The sequence below is a fragment of the Narcine bancroftii genome, chromosome 4 (assembly GCF_036971445.1).
Source record: "Narcine bancroftii isolate sNarBan1 chromosome 4, sNarBan1.hap1, whole genome shotgun sequence".
Lineage (NCBI taxonomy): Eukaryota > Metazoa > Chordata > Chondrichthyes > Torpediniformes > Narcinidae > Narcine > Narcine bancroftii.
The window spans coordinates 179,989,041-180,015,225 of NC_091472.1; the positions used below are offsets into that span (position 1 = coordinate 179,989,041).

The window sequence follows — 26,185 nt, forward strand, 5'->3', positions numbered from 1 at the left end:
GGGGTCTTGACCTCTTCTGTCTCCCAGGGAAGGGTCAAGCTTTGTCAGAAGACTGGAAGCCGCTGGTTGTGTGACATGATAGGATAACGCCCGTTCCTCTCCGCATCTGTAATATGGTTAGCCTTTTAGAAAGAGTTACATTGGTCATACCCAGCAACAGATTACATTACTGCTTGTATGATCAAGATGTAACAAATGGATAGGGGGAGTACAAATGACAGCAAATCAATGTTGAAGCAGATACGTTTTGAATCATTCCTTAGCTACGTCTACTAAGGAGAGAATATTTCATATCTCAATTTGAGTTTGTGTCGCCTCGACCCATTGCGGACTTGAGTTAGTAGAGAATACCTGTCTCTTTGGATATTGAAATGAAACCTCTTTTGCTTGTTTAAAGGTCTCCCCACCTCCCAGGCTCTGGATTTTTAATGTCCCTTTGTTCTGCAGGGGACAGACGTGGATGAGGCACTGGGGAATCGGATGTGATTTAATTAACTTTGAAATGAAATTAAACTCATGAGAGATGGTGATATTCCAGACCTTTTGTGTTGAGGTTTTGCATTTCCATTTGCCGTCACCTCATCATCTCCTGTTACAAAGTCTCACAGTCATGGCAGATGCTTGGTACACTGCCTGATAGCCTTACGAGCAGCGAACTGCATTTTGCACCTTTCTGTTTGGTTTTTAAATCTTGCATGGCTTTGTTCTTTGCTGATTTATAATTCATTGTAACTTAAGTGCTGCCTTTGCAAAGTCAGCTTCTACTCTTTAAACTTGTAGTGCTGTGGTTAGATCTGCTGGTAATGCTTTAACAGAACTGATGGCCAATGCACGATTTGTTAAATAATCCACAAGCTCTATGCAGACGTCATTTCTTGACTTGCTTTGTGGAATGTTGCACTTTCCCTCTGCATTAATTGTGCACACACAGGGTTTCCTAATGGGGTAAAAAGGGATGTGTTTGCTCTCAAACTGCTCTCATATTTCATTGAATGTTCAAATTAGTGGGCATTGTTAGTTCAAGAATTTGCAACTCCTGTACCTTTAAGATGTGAGAAAATTAGAGAAACTAAATCATTAGATTTTATTTCAATATAAAATGCATGAATGATTATTTCTGTAAAGGTTTCTGTTTTCTGCAATCAGATGTTTAAGTGGAATGTGTTTAAACATTATTGATTTTTACAAATCTATCTTCCTCCTTTTTGATGTGTTGGTCTGCTGGAGTTGCCATCATCTTTGATATTTTTGATCTGTTATCAAGAATGGAAAGAAAGTTGATTTATCTCAGATGATTTATGACATTATTGCTGGATGAATGTGAATGTCATCTAATAATAAAAAATTGAACTTTAACTTTTGAAAATTGTAAAACCATAGGAAAATGGCCATCTGAGAAAACAAACTTTGCATTGTATCGCTGTAACAAACCATCTATTTCTGTTATGGTTTGCAATCATATCCCAATTCCTCACCAAAAAAAACCCTCTTCAACCTGCTCTATTATGTCAACCTGGAAATTAGAAGATAGCCTGAGAATACAGCAATGGTACATAGAAATGAATAAATGTATTTCATTGGAAAAATAACATATAATTTAAGAAATAGCATCACATTATTCGAACAAATTTGGGAACCGTACATGGAACACAACAGAGAAGTCCTACTGCGGACCTCCACCGCCTAAAATGACAGAAGGAGTAGAAGATTAAATGAACTGACCCAGTATGTAAAAGTAGAAGACACAAATTTCTTGTTTATTTTCATTGTATGATGACATTGTTTAATGGGTTTAATGTATCATATAGGTTGAATGTTGTCATACCCACGCTCCTGTTCAGCTCCGAATCATGGGTCCTCTACTGGCATCACCTCGGCTCCTAGAACGCTTCCAACAGCGCTGTCTCTGCTCCATCCTCAACATTCATTGGAATGACTTCATCACCAACATCGAAGTACTCGAGCTGGCAGAGTCCGCAAGCATCGAATCCATGCTGCTGAAGACCCAACTGCGCTGGGTGGGTCATGTCTCCAGAATGGAGGACCATTGCCTTCCCAAGATTGTGTTCTATGGGGAGCTCTCCACTGGCCACCGAGACAGAGGTGCACCAAAGAAGAGGTACAAGGACTGCCACATTGACCACCGACAGTGGGCTGATATCGCCTCCAACCGTGCATCTTGGCGCCTCACAGTTCGGCGGGCAGCAACCTCCTTTGAAGAAGACGGCAGAGCCCACCTCACTGACAAAAGACAAAGGAGGAAAAACCCAACACCCAACCCCAACCCACCAATTTTCCCTTGCAACCACTGCAACCGTGCCTGCCTGTCCTGCATCGGACTTGTCAGTCACCAACGAGCCTGCAGCAGACGTGAACATACCCCTCCATAAATCTTCGTCTGTGAGGCCAAACCAAAGAAAAAGAGAGGTTGAACGTTGAGTGGGTGGGGAGGGGGGGTGAAGGAGGGAGGGAAGGGAGGGGGGAAAAAGGGGAGAAAATGACACTGTGTATATTAAAGAGGGAAATGTTTGTGTATATTTTGGTCAGTATGGTTCATAGTGTGAAAAATAAAAAATAAAAATTTTAAACCTGCTCAGCAGGCATTCTTAATGTGTCATCAGTAACTCTGAGTGCTGTGAGCACTTGCAACAGGCAGCAGTCGAGCTCCATTTTTCTATTTTTCTTTAGCTTAGGGAAGGCACCATCACTTCATTTCCCTGCAGGAAGGTCTGCACAGAATAGCAAAATGAAAAAGCACATGAAATGAAAGAGGTGGCGAGATGGACCAAGACGAGTGAGGCAAAAATGAGTGACACAAACCACATGATGGAAAAAATAGTGAAAGGAAGAAAGACAAAGGATCTTGAATGAAAGATGAAAGAAGAGTAAGTTGGGGTACCACTGCCAGGTTAAGACAAAGGAACAGAAATAGGCTATTCAGCCCATCGAGACTGCCCCGCTATTAAAAGAATATTATATATTTTTAAATTATGTTTCTTTAAGTAGCTGTCTTTTTTTTAGTTTCTGTATTTTCTATTCATTCATGAGACATGAATATAAAGCCAATATTTATTGATCTTCCTCTGAATTTGGAGGCAGTTTAGAGTCTATTTGACCACGTAAAGATGGTGGTTATCCTTTCCTGAAGGACTCTAATGAACCGGGTTGGGTTTTTACAGTAACTGCTTACCCACAGTGAGACCATTTTTTCCTTTATTTTACTTCTCTAATGAAATTTTGTTGAAATATTTGGCTTTTCTTTTTGGTCTGTGTTAATAGAAGTAACAAGCCATTAATTATTTGACATAGACAATTCAAAAGATGTATCTATATATATATATATATATATATATATATGTGTGTGTGTGTGTATATATATATATATGTGTGTGTGTGTGTGTATATATATATATATATGTATATATATATATATGTATGTGTGTGTGTGTATATATATATATATATATATATATGTATGTATATATATATATATATATATATATATATATGTATGTATATATACCTGTCCCACATCGGACTTGTCAGTCACAAACGAGCCTGCAGCTGACGTGGACTTTTTACCCCCTCCATAAATCTTCGTCCGCGAAGCCAAGCCAAAGAAAAGAAAGTATATATATATATATATATATATATATATACATATATATATTTTTTTTTATTTATGTTTTTAATCAATGTGCCAGACATCTCAGTTCCTGCGAACATTCAACTTGGGTCCCATTCGACTACTCCTAGGGTAGCACTACTAACTGCCATATCCTATCTCTGGGATTTTCCATCTGCTAAACTCAAACCAAAGCCCAACTACTCCCTCAGCCTGCTGTATCTTTATTGGCCTGGTGCATCATGCTAGAACAAGTTATTCCTCTATCGTCCCATCCACTAAGGTGCTGAGGTGGGCAGAGCAGTTTGAGATGAAATGCAGGAGAGAGATGACAGCATGCTGGTGAAAACAAAGTGTCAGATTTTGTCAGTTGTCTTCTGCTCTGAAAACTTCATGGATCACTTGCACCTCCTTGAAGTGGCAGGACTAAACCCCAATGCATATCAATGCTCCCTCGGAGTGGTACATAAAGTCACTCTACGTTGTCTGAGAAGCCCAAAAAAGTAGCTCGTGCTGGAAATCTCCAATAAAAGCAGGAAATATTGGGAAACACACAGCAGGCCAGCTAGCATTCATGGCAAGAGCAGTATAGATGATATCTCAGGTCAATGATTCTTTAATCACATTCTGATTTTGAAATATTAAATAGAACACATGGAACAGTATAGCACAGAAAAAGCCTTTCAGCCCACGAGAATGTGTCAAACATGATGTCCAGATAAACCTAAAACTCTGCTGTTTGCACCTGATAGACATTTCCCCATCCCCTTCATATTCATGTGTCTATCGAGAATTCTCTTCAGCGTGACTGTAGTCTCTTTCACGTGTTTCATTTTCCAGATGCTGCCTGCCCTATTTCCTGTGGTTTCTGTTTTATTTCAAATATCCATGCTTCACAGAAGTTCACTTTTGGATCTACCACAATCTGCTTACTTTTATCAGACTTTGCTTTGTCGGGAAATATCTTGTACTGCATTGACCCTTTATTGCTGTTTATTATAAGCCAAGTGATGAATGTGGATCTTCCTGCATTGCACAACTAACCGCCTGGGTTAGTGGTAGCCTTGAAAAATCTAATATGATGAAAGTTTAATGCAGAGACAACCTTCATGCCCACGGTTAGAGCCATCAGAAATTTTCCTTTGGTCGGCTTCCAGGCGATGCTGTAAATACATAAGAATGATCTTTGCACAATGGAAATGCCATGTACAGATCTGCTCAGGTACACCCAGTTAATGTACATAGAGTCCATTCAAAAGCTCCTCTACTCCAAATAACCTGAAAGCCAAAGTAGTTACAGGGGACAAAATGGGAAATAATAAACTAACACTGCTAATCTGAAGGGGGGATTATTTGTTCATTTTTTTTGGGATTATTTGTTCATTTTTTTGGTGACTGAGCAAGACTAGATGTTGTTGACCCTTCAGAAGGAGATGCTGAGCTACCATCTTGAAGTACTGCAGTGTTTCTGGTGAAGACATTCCCACAGCACTGCTCAATATGAAGTTCCAGAATTTAGAATGAATTGCAATAAATTACTGTAGTGTGCAACTTGATGGGCAAACTTTAGGTGTTGAAATTACCGTTTTCCTCCTGGCTACGGCTTCCTTAGTGGTAGGGGTTATAGTTTGGGAGAGTATCCTCAATGAGTATCTGCTGTGAATGTTGTAGATGGCAAGCACTACAGCTGTGTTTGAACTGGTGATTGAGGGAAAAGTTGAGGGCGGTGAATAGGGTACTAATCAAACAGGCTTCTTTGTGCTTCTTGATTGTTGGAGATACACCTGTCTAGGGAGAGAAGAGTGCCTTCATTTATCTTACTTGTCCCCTATAGGTATTGGAAAGATGCTGGGGTGCCAGGAGGTGCATCATTTGCACTTGACTATGCAGCCTCTGGTCTGCTTTTGGAGCCATGGTATTTATAAAGTTTGCCCAGATGGTTTTCTAGTCAGTGGTGAATGAGTCAGTGATTCATGGACTGATAAATTTGTTTGAAGAGCTATGAATGGAATTAAACATGAAATCATCAGGATACAGTCCCACTTCTGACTGAATGATGGAAGAATGGTCATTGTGAAGCAGCAGAACATCTTCTGGACTGGAAAACGGAGTGATTTCTGCAGTGAAAAACTGTGGATGGAATGCTTGACTTCCAAAAGTCTAAACCAGTGGTTTTCAAACTGCCTCCCTAAACTCACATTCCACCTTAAGCAATCCCTTAGACAGAGCCATAAATGCTGTTATTGCTTAAGGCCATATGTGGGTTGAAAAGGGGGGAAAAAACCTATTTTAATTGTACCTAATTGACTTGTTATGTGCACGGTTTCATAACTCCCAAGGAAATGGGCCAATGACAATTGTTCTCAAGCAAAATATTTCAGTAACCATTGTGTCTAGGGCAGTGATTCTCAACCTTCCCTTCCCACCCATATTCCATTTCAAGCAATCGCTTACACAACGCTGCTGGCATAGGGATTACTTAAGGTGTTATGTAAGTTTAGGGGGCAGTTTGAAAACCACTGGTCTAAACTAACCTCTGAAGTGAGATATATATGTCTCAAATATATGCTGTGTTTTCCCCTTCGATTCAATTTTAGCAAAACTCTTTGATGCCCCATTTGGTCCAAATACTGAAACAAAACCAGAAAGCTCTGGAAGCCCGGAGCTAGTTGGGCAGCATCCGCGGAGAAAGCTCTGGAAGCCCGGAGCAAGTCGGGAAGCATCCACGGAGAAAGGAACAGTTATTGTTTCAGGTCCGTGGCCCTTCTTCACAACTGGGAAAGATAGAAAACAGGTTAGTTTTTAGAGAGTAAGAAGCAATGTTTAAATAAATGGTGTATCTCCGATAAAGCAAGAGGAAACAAGTGGGTCAGTGTAGCAGTTAGTGCAATGCTATTATAGTGCCAGAGACCTGGGTTCAAATTTAGCACATCTGTAAGGAGTTTGTATGTTCTCCCATAGCTATGTGCATTTTCTCCAGATGCTCCAGTGTCCTCCCACACTCCAAAACATATAGGGTTGTAGGTTAATTTGCATGCAATTGGATGGTATGGGCTTAAATGGCCGGAATCCACTTTTACCGTGCATAAATAATATTTGTTAATGTAGCAGTGAGATTATGTTCAGATTCTGCTTCCTTTTCTGTCTAAGACCTGCATATCCAAATGGTTCCACCTTTGATGTGGAGCTACCAGTGGGGCAGGATGTACCAAGATATCCTGATGCAGGAGCATAATTAATATTTCACGTCAATGGCTCTTCATCAGGACATCATGGAAGGCTGTCGACTTGAAATGCTCATTCTGTTTCTCTCCCCCACAGCTTCGACATGACCTGCTGGGTATTTTCAGCATTGTCTGCTTTAGTTTTAATTGAGGAGAGTGATACAATGTGAGCTATGGTTTTGTGAGAATGACTGTGCTAGTCTGTTGCTGCACTGGTCTGCTGCAGAACATCTCCCTCAGTTTAGACACCACAGGAATTTGCAAGGTTGGCTATACCTTCTTCATGTTTGAATTCAGTGACCAGATTAATGCCAGGAGGCCCATCCTGTTTTATTATTTCTCTGCTTCAATGTTGGGAAATTCCACAGAGATGAAAGAGTCCATAACTTTGGCAGAACTAGAGTCACTGAGAGGCCAGAATGAGTGAGGGAAGGATGGAAAGTTTCTATATTTGAAGGAAGCTATTTATGATGATAAATTGGTGGATGCTTAATGATTTACTGTTAGGACTAGATTTTGTTTTTCTCTCCAAAATTCCAGATTTTTACTTGAATTTAAATTCTACAGCCTCTCTTCTGGTATTTGATCTCCAAACCAGGGTTCACCTGTGTTGGTCTTTTTAATTCCAATTATCGTATTGCACCTTGACTGCATCCATGGCAGTGTACAGTCTTTGAGTTCAAAATCAATGTCTGATAAATTATATTCACTTGGAAGGATCAGATAGGCCTGATGTGCTTTTGTTGCTGTGTTCCATGAAGAGGCACATTGCTTTTGAGAAAGTAATTGACAAAGAACTGGTCTATTTTGTTGGATTACTGGGGCTTGTTTAAAAGACATTGATGGAATTTCTCTGGCCACATTAAGTGGTGAATTAGGCTTGGTGCAATAGTGGCAATGTATCATACATCAACTGCAAATTTGTATAATTGAATCACTGAGGGATCCATTGCAACAAGCTCTGTTCATTTCTGGGCACCTTATTTTATAAAGATGCATGATATGGAAAAACAAACAACAATAGGATAAGGATATTTATTTGAGAGAAACAAGGAGGCAGATTGAACACATCTACTTATGCTCATGATGCTTCCCTCCCAGATGCACTGATCAACCTCTACACGCGTTTTGAGGGAAAAAAAAACAACGTGGCGGTGAAGAAGACCACCTCTCCTCCAAATAATCAGGTGCTGCGTCTTGCAGAGGTCGATGTGAGGAGGGAACTAAGCAAGGTCAACCCACGGAAAGCTGCTGGACCAAATAACATTCCCGCAGAGTGCTCAAGGCATGTGTGGCTCAGCTAGCAGATGTTCTCACCGACATCTTTAACATCTCCCTGAGAAGCACTGTGGGTCCAACATGCCTCAAATCTGCCACTATTGTCCCCATGCCAAAAATTCATCTGTGTCCTGCCTCAGTGACTACCACCCTATCGCACTCGGGTCCATCATCATGAAATGCTTTGAGAGGCCCATCATGGGGCACATCAAGCTCCTGCTGCCCCGTCACTTGACCCCCTGCAGTTTGCATACAGATCCAACTGCTCTATGAATGATGCCATCACCATCACCCTCCATCTAGTCTTCACGCACCTCCAAAATAAGGACTTGTTTGTTCAAATGCTATTTATTGACTTCAACTTGGCATTCAACACAATCATACCTCAGTACTTGGTAGGGAAGTTGAGCCTGCTGGGACCAAACACCTCCGTCTGTAAATGGATTCTTGACTTCCTGTCCACATCAGTAACAGCACTTCCAAGATCATCACACTGAGCACAGGGACCCCCTCCCCCCCAAGGCTGCATGCTTAGTCCACTGCTGTTCACTCTGCCGACCCATGACTGTGTAGCTAAACACAAGTTCGCTGTTGACACGACTGTGGTGGGCCTTATCAGTAAGAATGAGGAGGCAGCATACAGAGATGAGGTGCAATCCCTAATGGACTGGTCCAGAGACAAAACCTGTATCTGAGTGTTAATAAAACAAAAGAGTTGGTTGTTAACTTCAGGAGTCCCTGGGGAGATAGCGCTCCACTCAGCATTGATGGCTCGACCATTAAGGTCGTCAAGAGTATCAAGTTTCTTGGAGTGCACTTGGTGAAGAATCTCATCTGGTCCCTTAAAACCAGCTCCATAGCCAAGAAAGCCCAGCAATGCCTCTACTTCCTGCACAGGCTGAGGAAAGTTCTTCTACCACCCTCCATCTTCACTACATTCTACCGAGGATATATTGAGAGCATCCTGTGCAACTGCATCACTGCCTGGTTTGGAAGCTGTACCACCTCAGACAACAAGACCCTGCAGAGGATAGTGAAGGCAGCAGAAAAGATAATTGAGGGCTCACTTTCTACTATGAAGGACATCTACAACACTCTGCAGGCGAAAGACAATAAGCATTGTGAAGGACTCCACACACCCTTATGCTATCTGGTAGGAGGTACTGTAGCACTCAGGTCCTTATGTCCAGATTGGGCAACAGTTTATTTCCCGTAAGCCAACAGGCTCCTGAATTCCCAGAACGTATGTGGATAGTGTACAGTGGACTTTTACTGTATACATTTTAATATTTCAATTCTGTGTTTAACTGCTATTCTAACTTATATTTATGAACTTATAAACAAAACAAAGGACTCTACATCACCTTTGTTGACCTCACCAAAGCCTTCGACACCGTGAGCAGGAAAGGGCTTTGGCAAATACTAGAGCGCATCGGATGTCCCCCAAAGTTCCTCAACATGATTATCCAACTGCGCGAAAACCAACAAGGTCGGGTCAGATACAGAAATGAGCTCTCTGAACCCTTCTCCATTAACAATGGCGTGAAGCAAGGCTGTGTTCTCGTACCAACCCTCTTTTCAATCTTCTTCAGCATGATGCTGAACCAAGCCATGAAAGACCCCAACAATGAAGACGCTGTTTACATCCGGTACCGCACGGATGGCAGTCTCTTCAATCTGAGGCGCATGCAAGCTCACACCAAGACACAAGAGAAACTTGTCCGTGAACTACTCTTTGCAGATGATGCCGCTTTAGTTGCCCATTCAGAGCCAGCTCTTCAGCGCTTGACGTCCTGCTTTGCGGAAACTGCCAAAATGTTTGGCCTGGAAGTCAGCCTGAAGAAAACTGAGGTCCTCCATCAGCCAGCTCCCCACCATGACTACCAGCCCCCCCACATCTCCATCGGGCACACAAAACTCAAAACGGTCAACCAGTTTACCTATCTCGGCTGCACCATTTCATCAGATGCAAGGATCGACAATGAGATAGACAACAGACTCGCCAAGGCAAATAGCGCCTTTGGAAGACTACACAAAAGAGTCTGGAAAAACAACCAACTGAAAAACCTCACAAAGATAAGCGTATACAGAGCCGTTGTCATACCCACACTCCTGTTCGGCTCCGAATCATGGGTCCTCTACCGGCACCACCTACGGCTCCTAGAACGCTTCCACCAGCGTTGTCTCCGCTCCATCCTCAACATCCATTGGAGCGCTTACACCCCTAACGTCGAAGTACTCGAGATGGCAGAGGTCGACAGCATCGAGTCCACGCTGCTGAAGATCCAGCTGCGCTGGATGGGTCACGTCTCCAGAATGGAGGACCATTGCCTTCCCAAGATCGTGTTATATGGCGAGCTCTCCACTGGCCACCGTGACAGAGGTGCACCAAAGAAAAGGTACAAGGACTGCCTAAAGAAATCTCTTGGTGCCTGCCACATTGACCACCGGCAGTGGGCTGATAACGCCTCAAACCGTGCATCTTGGCGCCTCACAGTTTGGCGGGCAGCAACTTCCTTTGAAGAAGACCGCAGAGCCCACCTCACTGACAAAAGGCAAAGGAGGAAAAACCCAACACCCAACCCCAACCAACCAATTTTCCCTTGCAACCGCTGCAATCGTGTCTGCCTGTCCCGCATCGGACTTGTCAGCCACAAACGAGCCTGCAGCTGACGTGGACTTTTTACCCCCTCCATAAATCTTCGTCCGCGAAGCCAAGCCAAAGAACTTATATTTATGTAAATATGCTTCGTGGTCCTGGAAAAGCGCTATTTTGTCTTTACCGAGAGATCATGGTATGAATGATAAATAAAGGTGACTTGACTTGAGGAAGATAAATGTGAAGAAGAGGTCTAATGTTGATGCTCAAAATAATGACTTTACTAAGTTAGAGAAGGAAAGCGTTTGTCAATAATTGATCAGAGCATGTCCAGAGTCTATAAATTTAAAATCACATAAATGAATAAATATCACCTAAAATAGTTTTCTTTTCCTATTCCAAAGATCATTAGGAGAAAGAATCCACCAGAAATAGTGATGGATATATAATCCAGAAATGATTACTTGTTTTGGATGAACAGCCTGCATGTGACATTGCCTGCTCAATGGATACTGATGTTGGTTCACTTGACTTTCCAATGGATCTGACCTTTTTTGACCTCTTGCATTCAGAAATGGTGACAGGTTGGCCTGAATAAATTGTTCTGGGAGCGAATGAAAGGCCCTTGGTACCAGTAGGCAGAGACTGCCTCTTGGTAGGTTCACCTCTACTCTTGGCTTTTAGATGGTGTAACCTGCTTGTCAAATGAGGTTGCACTAGTTGATGCACTCATCTCAGGTGTAAAGTTGATGAATGCAAAGTCGATGTTGCCCCTCAGCTCAGGATATTGTAGTCAACTCATGAAAGAAGCTAATCAAATTAGTCCAACTAATATTTATTTATACAAATGAGGATATTGAATAGCCTTTATATAATAAAAAAAAAATATATATATATATATATATTCTTCTAATGCATTAATAATCTTAAATCAAACTTCATTGAAGATACTTACTCTGGGGAAGCTCATTTCAACTTGTCTGCAGTAATCTGCCGACTGCTGACTTCTGCAGATGACCGGCCCATCTTGACATCACAGTGAACTAAACAGACGGTCTTGAGGTGCTCCCATGTTGATGGTCAGGGAGGAATAGGTGATGTGCTGATCTGGATGAGGATCATCCAATGAGAAAGTCAAATATTCTGTTTCAAAGGGATGGACAGAGTCACAGATCCATCAACTAGTTGGGGATTTAAGTTTAGTGTAAATGGCTTCATTGTGATCACCTTGCATTAATGTTTCTCCATACATTAGCAATCTCAAATTATGCTATGTCTCTTCAGCTTAATATCACCTGATTACAATGTCAGAGTTGTGTACTGGGACACTACAATGCACAATGCAGCTCAGGATCAGACCCTTCACCTTACAATGGTGTGCTGAACATGATGCCAAATTGAACTCAATCTCTGTTGGTTGCACATGATCTGTATCACTCTATTCTCTGAATAATCATATATTTGTCTTTAAAGTCTCTTAAATGCTGCCAGCGTATCTGCTATCCTCAGCAGTTTACTCTCTGCATGCACCAATTTTGATTAAAAAACATATATGCACATCTTCACTCAACTCTTCCACCCAATCCCCCCAACCACACCCATCAACTATCCAAGTCCCTAGGATTGTGAAGGAGGAATTTGGCATACTGGCCTTCATCTGCCAGGGTACTTGGAGTAGTATGTGCAGCTCCGGTCACCCAGCTGAAGGAAGGGAATATCAAAGAGTTGGAAAGGATGAAGAGAGGATTCACAGGATATTGCCAGCACTGGAGAGCAAGTGAAAGGGAAAGGTTAGATAGGATGGGTGTTTATACTCTGGAGGGAATGAGATCTCATAGAGGTTTATAAAATCATGAGGAGATTGGATAAAATGAAACCTCAGTCTTTTTTCCAGTTGTTTAACTGGAACTAGAGGGCATAGGCTTAAGATGAGAGGGGAGAGATTCAAAAGGGATCTGAGAGGAAACATGTTCACTCAGAGGGTAGTCCATATATGGAACAGCCATAGAAGTGGGCAAGACATCAGTGTTCTAAATAAATTTGGATATGTATATGGATTGGAAGGAAATTGACTACTGCAGACAAATGGGTCTCGCCCAGAATGCTAATTTGGTTGGAATGGACATGATGGGCTGAAGGGCCTGTTCCATGCTGTATGACTCCATGCAGATAATTTCAAGGTGTTTATAATGAAAATATGTACTCTGTAATACACTTGAAACTGATCTGTTACACCCGTAACTCAAAACTGCCTGGATTTTAACTCTCCACAAATTTCTGAAGCTAAACCAAAGAAGTGAAATGACCTTTTATTCACGTGGGAGAATGAAGTCAGGCAAATTTTAAGGGCAAGTTCTTATTGAAATTCTTCTTGGTAAAGTCCTACCAGGAATATGTCTCAGAGATTCTTTCTCTCCAGTCTTTCTGTACCTTAAATGGGAATAAAACCACAAAGCAGTGTTTTTCAATATGCTTGATGTGCCTGAGTGCCACTGCAACATTGGAGCTGCCAGATTTTAAGGTCATGGAAGGTATATTTTCTTAGAATTACTTACTGAGGTCAATAATGAAATAGCTGCATTTGAAAGATAAATACGCTTGTCAGCACACACCATTTAATTTGGAAGAGCTACATTGAAGAAACCTCAAAATGTTGAAGTGTGCACATATGGTTTTATTAGGAACATCAGTGGCATCTAAAATGGTTACTTCATTTCCATAAAACACAGATAATGTTTGATTGAGATCTCAATTTGTTTAATGAGAATATTGGTCCTTGTTTAGAAAAGAATTTATTCAGCAAGAAAATTGGATTACTGGAATGTAGGTCATCCTAGATAATTCCTATTAAGATCATGATATCCAAATTCTTTGCATGGCTGGTTAAAATAGTCCTGGGTTTGTCCTGGACTACTGCAGGTATTAATAGAAATGTTTTAATTAGCAAAACCTTGAGGTAGAAGAGAAAGGGTCTCAACCTGAAACATTGCCTCTGACCATGTCTACCCATTGAGTTCCTCCATCAGCTCATTGTTTATTCAAGTTTCAAGTAGACAGTATGAAATAGGATCTGATTTCATTGGAAAGTCATTGCTAGAGTTACTTTCTGGAACTTCCTGACACAGGAAACTGCACGAGCTGTAATTTGAAAAGGGAAGAAGCTGCTGGAGTAACTCATTTATCATATGTAGAGGCAGGGGAGTGGTCAACATCTTGATCGAGACCTGCGTCCAGACTCGGAGTGTAAAGGGGGAACCCCAATGAACTTCTTGGTATTGACTTCCTGTCTGATGTCTAATGTGACGTTTTTTTCAACTTCCCCTCTTGCTTTTCAACCATCCTTAAGAGCCACATGCCTGACCAAGTTTGAGTTCATCCTTTCTAGTCTCTCCTTCCGTGTTCTTTGTGAAGTGTTTTGATTTGATAAAGTTAATAGGCATGCACAGATGAGCTTGAAGTCAAGCTATAAGTGACCGGGCTTTTGCCTGTGGACAGACTGTAAGACAGTGACACTTGTGGGGTGTCGTTGACATCTGATTGGGACATACTGTAAATGGGATTGACATCAGTTGGGTTAGTTAAATGCTAAATCGGGGTGGACAACCTTTCCTTAAAACTCACATTCCACCTTAAGTAATCCCTATGCCATAAGTGCTCTGTGACTAGTAAGGGATTGCTTAAGATGGTATGTGAATGGAAAGAAAAGGTTTGAAAACCACTGTTTTAATCAAACCTAATTGACTCGTTATGTGCACGGTTTCATCACTCCAAAGGAAATGGGCCAAAGTCAATATTTCTCAAGCAAAATATTTCAGTAAAAATTGGGTCTAAAGCTGTGGCTCTCAACCTTCCCTTCCCACTCACGTACCACCTTAAACAATCCTTTACCAATCACAGAGCACTTAGGGCACAGGGATTGCTTAAAGTGGAATGTAAACTTTTGGAAAAAAAAAGATGTGGCTCACCCCTGCCCTAAATCATAGTCCCAGTTTCAATACCTTTCAGAAAATCAATAGTTTGGCAGAATGAAATAATTGAAGTTTCACGCGTAAGCTGACCAATCCAGTTTGCCACAGGTGCAGCTGAAAGCTGAACATGACAAATGTGGTTAGACTGATTCTCTGGCTCATTTCTATAGCAACATTGTTGTGGTAGTGGAAGGTTTTACCAAGGAAGATTGATAGATTTTATGCTCTAATTTATATGTTACACTTTTGATTGAAACCAGGTGTAAAACACATCCACATATTGTACCATCCAAACCTCTGAATTACACTGTTCAGCTCCACACTGATTAGAAATGGTCCTGAACCTAACGGTCTGACTAATACATGATGACTTGGGGGAGATTCTATTCATCATGCTGCCACAACAATGAACCATTTATGCTGGACATGTTATACATTCATCAAAAGCAGGTAGTCATAGACTTTTGCCTCAGATCTGATTTATTTACATTCCAACACTAAAAAAATGCAAATTCCATTTGTGGATGCAAATCCAGTCATTTATGAGTTTTTTCTCTGCCTCTGTCCTGATCAAAGGGCAAGAAGAACAATGGAGTTCCTGCAGCAATTTAAATGACTTCATCAGGCAGCCTGGGTTCAGGGTGAATCCAATGATTTACATTCCATTGAGATGTAATAAATCACTGATATGCTTGACTTTGCTTCCTGCCTTCTCAAATGGATGGAAATGATGAAGAGGGGAAGGATATAGAAAAGATTGATGAATACATACACAATCTGACCTACCACATGAAGCTACCTTCTTGCCTCTAGCTCCTTTGGTTGACTCCAATGCACGTTGGCGAGAATTGCCAGGTGATGGAAGGGTCCTGAGTAAAAGGCAGCCACAATTCCAAGCTTAGTAAGACTCCCTGGTGTCCGGAATTCAAGCAACCGGCAGCCATGAGCAACCGGCAAAAAAGCAAGGAAACAGATTTTTTTAAAATTAATTAAATAAGAAAAAAAAGGTAAAAATACATAATTTTAAAAATTTCAAAGTAAACATCCGCTGAAGTAACACATAAACCTTTGATGACGAGGGAAGCAAATATTCAGTCAATGGAGGGCTTTGGGAATGCTTTGCTCATAGCAACTGTTTGAATAAAGTGTGTTTGAATTTGCACAAAACTTAGGCTGTGACCCTCAAGAGATACTAGTAAAACATCAGTCAGAATACTCTAAAAGACAATCAACTTGCTAGAGTAGACTTGAACTATCCAGTGAAGAGAACAGAAAACTACTTCTGCATCTTCTGATCAAAAACATTGACCTTGAGCTCGAGAACCAGAGGGGGAAAAAAAGGGCAAGTCCTGCTGCTACATTTATATTATTCAATGTTTGTGTGTCTGGCTGACATTTTGCTGGTGTGAAAGTTGAACTTCAAAAAGGAAAGCAGCACCACTTTAAGAAAGGCCTTGCCAGTTAAATGAAGATATATTTTGTGATTGATGCAAAACCAATGCAGACAGGCAATAGCTATCTAGTCTGCTGTATCTTGTACATATGCTGTAAATATGCATGCAAGTGAAGTTTGTTCAATGTAAGTATAATATTTTTGTCTTTTGAACTGTTTATTCTTAATGCAGGAAATATATTTATTTGGCATCTTCCAAAAAATCCCCATAGGCACCAGATACCAGGAGTATTACTGTACTTCACCTTTACCCAATAGCAAGGCAACAAGTTGGTCAAGCACATGAATAATTCACAATGTCCCCATGAATTGTAAACTGCAAATTTCTAGTGTTATCGTTTGCAATCCCTACTTCTATTATTATTTCACGAGCTTTTTATATTGTGTTAATTCTTTTTTTTTTTTTAATTTTTTTTTTTTTCACACCATAAATCACAATAGCCATGATATACACTTTTTCTTTTCCACACATTTACAGTGACTTTTTCTCCCTCCCCCCTCCCTCCTCCCAAGCCACCCCCCCATCCCCCCCCCTCTCATCCATTTTAGTTATACAATCGAGGTTGCATTAATTCAGTTAGACAATGTTGTCATTCAACAAAAATACACCAGAAATTCTACTGAGTCCATTCTTTTCTTTTCTTCTCCTTCCATCAACTTAGGTAATGTTTGTTCCCGGTAGGTTTTCGCTATTGTATTTAATGTAAGGCTCCCATACTTGTTCGAATATTTCAATATTATTTCTTAAACTATATGTTATTTTTTCTAATGGAATACATTTATTCATTTCTATATACCATTGTTGTATTTTCAAATTATCTTCCAATTTCCAGGTTGACATAATACATTTTTTTGCTACAGCTAGGGCTATCTTAACAAATCTTTTTTGTGCATCCTCCAAGTCAATTCCAAATTCTTTATTTTTTATGTTACTTAGGAGAAAGATCTCTGGATTCTTTGGTATATTGTTTTCTGTTATTTTATTTAATATCTGATTGAGATCATCCCAAAATTTTTCTACTCTCTCACATGTCCAGATTGCATGAATTGTTGTTCCCCTTTCTTTTTTACATCGAAAACATCTATCAGATACTGTTGGGTCCCATTTATTTAACTTTTGCGGTGTAATGTATAGTCTGTGTAACCAATTATATTGTATCATACGCAGCCTCGTATTTATTGTATTTCTCATCGTTCCAGAGCATAACTTCTCCCATGTTTCCTTTTTTATCTTTATATTTAAATCTTGTTCCCATTTTTGTTTAGTTTTACCATTTGTTTCCTCATTTTCCTTTTCTTGCAGTTTAATATAGAGCCGCACAATTAAGGTACCTATCAGATTTTTATCAAACAAGGGAAAAACCAGACTGGACGAGACTAGAATTAGATAAAATAGGGGAAAAGATACCTGAACACATATTATATAAATGGGACGAAAAATTGGTACAACATAGAACTTCTCCAGTATTACACCATCTCCTCAATATATGGAAGAAGATTCATGTAGAAAGAAATAAAATAAATTACCAAATACCAAAACTAATATTGACGCAAAATAAGCTACTCCCTTTTACAATAGACAACCTTGCCTTTAGAAAATGGGAAAAAAAATGGATTAAAAGAATAGAAAATTGTTTTTCAGGAAGTAGATTCTTATCCTTTGAACAAATGAGAGATAAGTACAATATAACGGGAGATACAGCGCTGGCATATTACCAACTGAGATCCTACTTGAAAGATAAATTAGGAAGCAACTTGAGTTTACCAGAGGGAAGTAACCTTGAATATGTGATTACAGATACAATGTTAATCAAAAGATTTATATTGTGTTAATTCTTGACAGCATTGTTGCATTGAAGTAATCAAACACTTTGTTTATGTAATTTATGGGCACAACATGTATATTACAACTTCATAGCACTCTCAGCGGGGAAGGACATTCCCGTGTTAAGGTACTTTTAATAATGACACCTTCCGATTTGAATTGTTTTTTAAACTTATGGCTGATAAACATTCTTATTTTATTCTTTGCAGTGACCAGACTTTTGCTCATCACTGATTTAATTGCTTAAAAGAAATCTTGGAAGCCAAACCTTTTCTCTGACCTAATTCAGAATGCTCTCCTTAATCTCCCTACCTTTTTAATTTTGTCTTCTTCCTTAAAACATTTCTGCCACTTTGACCGAACTTTTAACCAATTGGTCTAACAAGATCAAGAGCAAACTCAATTTGATGGTGTTCCTCTAAGTATTCTAGGGCATTTTACTGTGTGAGGTTCTTCATAGAAAATCCTCCAGGATTAAGAATCAATGGCTTCCGGTCCATTTCTGAGGAGTGGAAGGTCCTTGGGTGTGAATAATTCTAATTTTGCACTCCACCTACCTGTTCTTGAGAGATGGGGCTCTTAGGCCATAGAGGTCGAGTATGATTGAATGGAAAGTTCTGTGGCACATCTATCTAAGTATATATTATCTAAATGTAAATGGCACATATATGCATGCACCTTAATTCCCCCAAACTGTCTCCTGCAGCCACCCTTCACTTCATTCCATTTTGTTCATGCTCCCTCTCAGCCAGGAGTGTGAAGTGCTTTATATGAAGGACATTTAAAAAAAAGCAGATTTTTTTTATGACTATGCACTACAAATCTACCTTCTCCAGCCACATCCATCAATGCTCTGCTGTAAGAAGAATTCTCTTTGTCACATTCTCCTGCCTTTGGCCCTAGCCAATTTCCAGAGATTAAGATAATGGGAGTAAATGTGACAGGTCCCCGGCACTGCTTGCCCTGTAGCTGGTTTAACCCCCTCCCTGCACCACCCCCCCCCCCCACTTTGTTGGGAGGAATCACATGGTGGGTCAGTTCTTTTGTAGTCAAGACTGGCAGCAACTCCAGAAGTAAAATAAGGCCGATTTCTAATAATCTCCCACTTTGAATATTATGACACTAGGTGCACCAGTTTAGGTGGCACTTTGATTTTTAAATTGCATCGCACAGGATGATGTTACTGTACAGTGCTCCTTTCATCCCTCCCCCAACGGTAAAACATAGATGTGGTGTTATGTCAAATACATCTGTTTCTGTCCCTTATTTACATTGATGCAGTGTATCTTCTCCTGCAGGCAATGATGTCAGATGGGGTAGAGACAGTGGAATGACTCCCCTGACTGATTTACCTCTTTTGCATGCTACCTCCCTACAGTATTCTTTAAGAATTCAAGAAGAAATTTAGTGCTGGCTTGCAGGATCTTGGAATGCAGGAACTGAGTACACAACCTTCAGAGATTAAGTGGGGCAGAGGTCATGGATGTGGTCTTGTTGGAACAAGCATTTTGTCACTAAAAAGGGTGTTTCCCTTTCCAAGGTAGAAACGGCCATTGCTTTTATTGCAACAACTCCTGATGTATCAATATCTGTATTTTAATGGAGGCTTTAACTTTATTGAAATAAACATCTCTATTAAGACATTGAAAGGAGGAATTTGATTCACACGTCATGCTTGTATGAACAAAGCCGACTATCATTTTAGGCTTTTAGGCAAATCATGTAGTTTATGTTGCATATAATTGAAGACAAGTTTTCGACTTCCTTGGCAATGCTAGTAAATGACGCTACGTTTGTCATGTTCTGTTGAGTTAACAGAAGAAAGTTAGCAAACCAATGTAACATATTAGCAATGCATTATGGTTACTTGTACTACATAATTATATCTGATCATACCAGCTCAGTGGTCTTGAAAACAAGGGGCTGTGATTTCAATCCTCACTGGTGCTTCATGTCTGTGAGGGGCGCTGGACAAAGTGGCGACTCTCTGTCTTCCTTCCGGGAGAAAAGTTAAAGAATTTCATGTATGCTACATTCTAAATTTAGTATTATGTGGCAATAATGAAACCATTGTCATATATATATTGCAGATTTGCCAACAACTAGTCTTACTACTGCCCTCAAAACAATCCTCTGATGACTGCTAAAGGCATTATATCTATGGCAACATGCATTAAGCATTTATGTATGCCTTGAATAACAAAATGCTCTCTCTGTATCACTCTTCTTCTTGAATGTGAGGAAAAGTTTCCTATCTTTTAGAAGAATCTGATAATCCAGGTCATCCAAAGCAGTTTTCTTTCTGTGAAAGCTGTGTCAAGCAGGAATAAAAATTGGACAACCTCTTAGTAATATCCTAGAAATAGCATTGGATCCACTTCAGACCAGTGGAACACTAAGAGAAAGATCCTAACGGGGAATAGGTTTATTGATGTCCCCAGATGCTGAATGTTTTGTTGGCTAAGTTGTATGACATATCTATAGAAGCTTTTGCAGCTGGTTTTTATGTTTGCCGCAAGCTTATTTTTGGCCTCTTGACTAATCCCTTTGTCCTCCTTTGCTGCATCTTGAACTGTTCCCAGTCTTTGGATTTGGTACTTTTTTTGGCCAATTGATATGCTCTCTCTTTGGACCTAATGCTGTCTCTAATTTCCCTTGTTATCCACGGTTGAGTCACCTTTTTTGGTTTATTTTTATGCCAAACCGGTATAAACGATTTCTGCAATTCTTCCATTAGATCTTTGAATGCTTTCCATTGTCTATTCACCGTCAACCCCCCCATAAACACCACCCAATCAATCCTTCTCAACTCCCATCTCATACCATCATAATTCCCTTTATTTAAATTCAGGACCTTAGTCTCAGTTTTAATTTCTTCACTCTCCATGTCGAGGGAGAATTCGATCATATTGTGATCGCTCCTACCCAAAGGGCCTCGTACAACAAGATTGCTGATTAGCCCCTTTTCATTACATAATACTCAGTCTAAAATGGCCTGCTCCCAAGTTGGTTCCTCGACATATTGGTCTAGATAACCGTCCCGTAAACATTCAAGGAATTCCTCCTCCTCAGTATTTTTACTAATTTGGCTAGTCCAAACTATATGTAAATTAAAGTCTCCCATGATGACAGCTGTTCCCTTATTGCACGCTTCTCTAATTTCTCTTTTTATGCCTTCCCTCACCTCTACATTACTATTTGGAGGCCTATATACCACCCCCACTAACGTTTTCTGCCCCTTGCTATTCCTCAGTTCTACCCATATAGATTCCGCATCTTCCGAGTTAATATCCTTTCTGTCAATCGTGTCGGTCTCTTCTCTCACCAACAAAGCTACCCCACCCACTTTTCTTTCTTGCCGATCCCTCCTAAATATTCTATACCCCGGGATGTTAAGTTCCCAGGCTTGCCCACCTTGCAGCCATGTTTCTGTAATCCCAATCAAATCGTATTTGTTTGTCTCAATTTCCACAGCCAATTCATCAACCTTGTTCCGAATGCTTCTTGCATTAAGATATAAAGCCTTCACAGATTTGCTTTTTTCACCCTCCTTGCTCTTTTTGATTTTTTACTTTCGCTGCCTAACCTAACTTTTCCTATTTTATCTTTCCTGTCCTTTGCCCTATCATACAGGTTCCCATCCCCTGCCAAATTAGTTTAATCCGCATCCAACGGCTGCACCAAACCTAGCTGCCAATATATTGACACCTTTTGGGTTTAGGTGTAACCCATCCTTCTTGTAAAGGTTATGCCTTCCCCAAAAGAGATCCAAGAAGCCAAAACCCTGTCTTTTACACCAGCCCCTCACCCATACATTCATTTGTCTTAACCTTCCATTTTTGTCCTCAGTTGCACTTGGCACAAGTAGCAATCCAGAGATCACCACCCTGGTGGTCCTGTTTCTTAGCTTCTGTTCTAGCTCGCTGTCATCCTTTTTTAGTACCTCCTCCCTCTTTTTATCTATGTCATTGGTACCCACATGTACCAAGACATCAGGCTGCTCGCCCTCTCCTTTCAGAATACTCTGGACCCGATTTGAGATATCCCGTACCCTTGCACCAGGGAGGCAGCACACCATGTGGGTATACCTATCTTGCTCACAGAATCTCTTGTCTGTACCTCTGACAATGGAGTCCCCAATGACCACTGCATTCCTGCTTACCTTTTGTACCACCGTACCAAGCTCAGTGCCATCGACATGATCACTGCGGCCAGCTTCTGTCAGGTCATCTCCCTCAACAGCATCCAACGCAATTTCCCTGTTGCTGAGTGGTGTAGTCACAGGTGTGCTCTCCATTTTCCAGGCATTTTTCTTCCCTCCCCTGACAGTTACCCACTTACCTGACACATCTGGTCTCGGGGTAACTATCTCCCTGAAAGTTGAATCTATTAACTCCTCATTCTCCCTTACCAGCCGCAGGTCCTCAAGCTGCAGCTCCAGATCCCCAATTCGGTCCTTAAGGAACTGCATCTCGGTGCACCTGATGCAGATGTCGCTATCTGGGAGGGTGGAACACCCATGGTTCCCACGTCTGACACCTAGTACAAAGCACTAAGCCCATAGGCATGATTGAGTTAAAATAATGCTGCTTACCTTTCTCCACACCTGCTTTCGCCTAAGCCTGTTGAGCCAAAGCCTGGAAGTCCCACTCCTTCGCCGCGTCGCTCATTCGCTGGGCCGTTCACCTCACCTTCTCATCACTATCACCAAGCTCCTCCTCCTCCGACTCACATCCCGACCTCTCCGAGCTCCTTCTCCTACTCAGCTGAACCAAGTAGACCCAAGCCCCGGTAAGCCCCCGACTTTTATAGCTTACCTTCTCGTCACTTTCTCCAAGCTCCTTCTCCTCCGACTCACAGCCCGACCCTCTCCGAGCTCCTCCTCCGACTCACAGCCGAACCAAGTAGGCCCAAGCCCCGGTAAGCCCCCGACTTTTATAGCTTACCTTCTCGTCACTTTCTCCAAGCTCCTTCTCCTCCGACTCACAGCCCAACTCTCTCCGAGCTCCTCCTCCGACTCACAGCTGAACCAATTATTCTTTCTTCTCTATAAGTGTCTATAATTTAGATAATCCTATACAATATAGTGCTCCATGCTGGACGGTATCCCTATATTAAGAACAATAGAGGTACTCTTTGGTCTTGTCTTAATTCAGTCAAAAGGGAATGACAATATTTTTGTGTCCATCTGTGAGAATTGCTGCACATCAATGCATATATTCTCAATTTAATTGAAGTTTATATACATATATATATATATATATATATATATATAATTGCATCAAAAGTATTATTGAGTATTAAGGTTAGTACTGACTGATTCATTGCTTTGGGTTTCCAGTCTAACAAGATAAATATTTATTCTATTCTGTGCAACCATATAGCAGTTCTAATACACTCGCGCGTGCACACATAACGCACCCATGCACATGAACACAACTAGATGAAAACACACAACACACGCACTCGAACACACAAAGCACCCATGCACATGAACACAACCACACACACAGCACTCAGGCACGTGAACAGACATACATAAACATACAGCAATTATGTACATGAACACACACACACACACACACCCACCCACCCACAGCGCTCATGCACATGAAAACACACGACATACATACATACACAATGCACCCAAGCACATGAACACACACGCACACAGAGGATGCATGTGCATGAAAAAACACACTTGCACAATGCCCATGCATTTGAAAACACACACACACTCACAGAGCACATTTGCGCATGAACAAACACACACAGCACATTTGAACGTGAACAAACACACAGAGCACATTTGCATGTGAAAACCCACACACACAAAGCACCCATGCACGTGAACACACATACATGAACACATACACAGCACCCATGCACGTGAACAGACATACACACAGAGTACTCATGTACATGAACACACACACACACCCACACACAGTGCCCATGCACATGAAAACACACAACACACACATGCACACACACACACACAACCCCCCATGCTCATGAACATACATTTGTGAATTTTTTGGGATATGCAATTCTTTGACAATGTGCCTATTAATATACTTTAAATAAAAGAAACACTATGTTGATCAATGGAAGACGGAAGAATTTGGAAAGAACAAACAGAATATTTGTGTGATAGTGGCTGATATTATCATTTTCACACGAGTGTCTTTGTGCCCTATTTTGCTGTGGACCACAGCCAACATCAAATAGGGTTGTGAGTTGTCCAGGGAACACTTGAACAGTTGAGTTTGTGCCTTACTTTGGAAAACAACCTCAGGAAAAGATTTTCAAATAGATGTCTGCATATCTTTTTATTTGTTCTTATAAAAGTTTTCTGCTTTAATGTTATTTGATGTGGTTTTTTAAAAAAAAATAGCGCAAGTTGTAACCTTTTAAAAGTGGAAAATTCTTCAATTTTTAAACACCAAAACTGATAACAAAAATCATTTTCTAGACACAAGATTCATTTCATTAACCACATTATGTCTGAATTAATGAAATAAATCTGCTGAAATGTATGTTTGTAAGACATCAAAATTAATTTGGATTTGGGCTTAATAGCCTAATATCCAAAAATCACAATCAGGACTCATTAGCATTAATGCCACTATACTGTATCCTATTAGCCCTGGGCTTTTATTTTATACCTATCTTGATCATGTTCTTTTCTATTCATTAGATGTGAACATGACATTGAAGCATTAATGAGCAAACTGAAAGCATAACAGTGTCGGCTTGTTCAACCTTTATAAAAATTTCAATACAAAAATGAACTTGTTGGCATTTTGTACCATGTACAATGGGAGCAGCCATTGATTTGGCGAGCTCTGCACAATTCAAACTATTTTCTTAGTTATTGGTGATTTGTTAAGTAAAATTAAAACAATTTAAACATAAAAGGGAGAAACAAGGTTATTAATGGATCACCTCAGATGGGATTTGATAAAGAAATATTATAATATTTTATTTTCAAAATACACTGCAGGAACAATCACTTAAGCCCCTTACATACTTGCAAGTGATGCCAGGAATCAAACGCCAATCGGCCTTTAAAGTGCCAAGTGTGAAAGCAAAAGCAGCTCAACGTCGGCGTCAGATGACGTCAGATTGACTGCCTGGACCCCTAGTACAATCCCTGGCATCTGCAGACACCAGCATTGCAATCAGGTAAGTGTGAAATGGGTAATTGCACCGGTAGAAGGTAGAACAGTCCTAAATCTGGGGATGGCTCCTTGCAAGTGCAAAAGCAGTGTCCCCATTAGGAAGGGTCAAGTGCGAAAAGCCAAACCTTCATTCCTATCCCAGGACACAGAATGACCAGTTAAGTGGGATGCAAAAGTGAAAGGGGCTTTATTGTTGAGAGTTGTACTGAAATAATAGTTCATATTTTATGTGATCAGTCTTGAGAATTACATTCTTTGATTTTGGATAATTACATTGGGAAAAAAACAACCCAGTAAGATATATGATTGTTGAGCTTTTAAAACCATGTTGGTTTGTTTCAATCGATTCTTGATTATAAAAGACTTTGTGAAATGCAAAACATTTATCTTGTGTGAAAAAAGTGACCCCTGCATCACTTCTGCTGCAATTAGAATGGCTTGCCAAATAGTTTGATTTTAAGGAGTGGCTGAATAATACAAGCTGCTTTTGAAGAGATTCCGTTCAAATTCTGAAGGCTAGTTTGGAATGCTGGCACCACATTTACTAGGTCCACTTCCTTTACTTCAGTGGGATCAGTATTGATTTGTGAAATAATAACAGCAGCCAGTTGTTGAAAAATAAATGGTGGTACTGCTGCAGGGCAACACTGGCATTGGTGTAGACTTGGGGACATGGGGAACAGAGACACAGCATTCCTCTGTGGGATCCAACTGGCCAGCTGTTATGCCAGTGGTCTCATACAGGTTAAATTAGGTTGGAGAAGAGGCCAGTGATTTATTTATTTTTTTGCTTTTAAACACTGACTAAACCATGGAGGTCCATGCCCAAGATTGCACATTCCATGCTTAGCATGGGATCACAAGAGTTGGTGATAAGCAAACCGATGCAGAATCCCAACAAGGCAGCAGACTAGTGAGGGCCTCTGCAGTTAAAGAACTCTTGCCAAGCTGTGGGTTACTGGAGACAGGTTCTATAGAACCAGGTATTGGGATCTTGATTCGTGAGGATGCCAATGACGAGAAGAGCTC

General features: G+C 40.7%; 1 long non-coding RNA gene across 2 annotated transcripts; it reads right to left on the reverse strand.

Annotated features, from left to right (window-relative positions):
- Positions 1-1,107: 1,107 nt before the first annotated feature.
- On the reverse strand, positions 1,108-19,962 carry LOC138759995 (uncharacterized). Of its 2 annotated transcripts, none has more exons than XR_011355309.1 (4): positions 19,869-19,962; positions 15,481-15,605; positions 11,682-11,869; positions 1,108-1,253 (listed from the first exon to the last, which is right to left on the reverse strand). It is a non-coding gene; the product is annotated as an uncharacterized lncRNA (long non-coding RNA). The 2 variants fall into 2 exon arrangements; XR_011355310.1 differs by lacking the exon at positions 1,108-1,253 and adding an exon at positions 4,235-4,788.
- Positions 19,963-26,185: the final 6,223 nt, after the last annotated feature.